Genomic DNA, 1,715 nt, shown 5'->3' with positions numbered 1-1,715 from the left:
CACTAATAAAAAAATTGCTCCAGGGGCTTGCAACGTAGTACAATATATGACCTTACTGGGAGAATGCAAGTTTCCAGTACAAAGGACGTAACATTTCTTACATACTGCTTGACTAAAATCTTTACAAACATTGACTATTCTATACAAGAAACACTTAACAAGGGTAAAAGGAGAAACAGAACCTGTTAGTCGCCTCTTACGACATGCTGGTTAGCATCGGGTAAATTCTTTCTCGTCCCAACCAATACGGGACTCCCCCTAACCCGCGGGGGGTGTCCGGGAGATATGTACAGGGAGAAATCACATAAGACAACCAAACCCTGAGACAGACAACAACTGTTTTACGTATAAGGGTTATCTATATATATATATATATATATACGACTTGTGTCTGTGTGTGTGTGTGTGTGTGTGTGTGTGTGTGTGTACCCATATTTCCACAGGTTTGGTTGCCTAAATCACCATAAGGCAACCATCCACACGTGGATGGCAACCTAAACTGTGGATGGCAACCTGATTGTGTGGATGGTCGCTTCATTTAAAACCGTTAAATTGACTTTTTTGACGGAAAGAATGTCATAAGAATGTTAAACTCTGGATGGCAACCTAACTGTGTGGATGGTCGCTTCATTTAACACCGTTAAATTGACTTTTTTCACGGAAAGAATGTCATAACAATGTTCAAAATGACATTCTTTCCGTCCTCTATAGGCGACGAAATAGGTCAAATTTTGTGCATTTTTTAGTGCAAAATTCTTCGATGCCGGAGCGAGTACTGCACCCAGTGCTGTTGTAGTGCAAGTGCACTAGAAAGGCACTACACCCAGTGCCGCCTCTTAGGTAACCATCCACACTTTAGGTGTGTGTGTGTGTGTCCGCGATGCTCGCCCAAGGTTCTCGATGGATCTGTTTCAAATTTGGTGGGCATATTCAGGTAGACCCCGGACACAACCTGCTCGATGAGATATTTCAACACGTGCTCTCCGCGCGCAGCGCTGAACCGATTTTGGTTTTTCTCTGTATCCATTCCCAGTAACTCTTCCTTATCTTCTCCAGTGTTTTCAGCGTTTAATAATAATAATAATACGAATATTTATAACGCGCACATATCTCACCAACAGGCGACTCAAGGCGCACACACACTCGTTCACACACACGGAGACTTAAAGTCACTAGCACACACACACACCATCAAACATTAAAATATGTACAGTTATTCAGGGTGGGATGGGGTGGGCAGTGTAGAATGCATGGATTATTTGGAAAAAAGGAATGTCTTGAGTGCAGATTTGAATGATTCGAGGGACTGTTGTTGGCGGAGGGGGAGAGGTAGTGTGTTCCATTGGCTAGGTGCTTGGAAAGAAACTGAGCGTTGACCTGCTGTTTTGAGTTTGGTGTGGGGGATGTTGAGCTTGAGGGAGTCGGCAGATGATCTGAGTGTTCGTGAAGGGACATAGAGAGAGAGAGAGTCGGAGAGATAGGCAGGGGCGAGACCATGGAGGCATTTGTAGGTGAGAGTGTTGATTTTGTAGGTGATACGGGCAGGTACGGGCAACCAGTGGAGCTGATTTAGGAGGGGGGTGATGTGATCTCTCTTTTTCTTTCGTAAGACAAGACGGGCAGAGCTATTTTGAATGCGTTGGAGACGAGAGATAGAAGAAGAGGGAAGACCCGCCAAGAGAGGGTTACAATAGTCAAGACGTGAGAGAACGGTG

Source organism: Littorina saxatilis, unplaced genomic scaffold (genome assembly GCF_037325665.1).
Source record: "Littorina saxatilis isolate snail1 unplaced genomic scaffold, US_GU_Lsax_2.0 scaffold_1238, whole genome shotgun sequence".
NCBI classification, from domain to species: Eukaryota; Metazoa; Mollusca; class Gastropoda; order Littorinimorpha; family Littorinidae; genus Littorina; species Littorina saxatilis.
The sequence above is the reverse complement of the archived record's forward strand: the minus strand, read 5'-3'. Positions refer to the sequence as shown.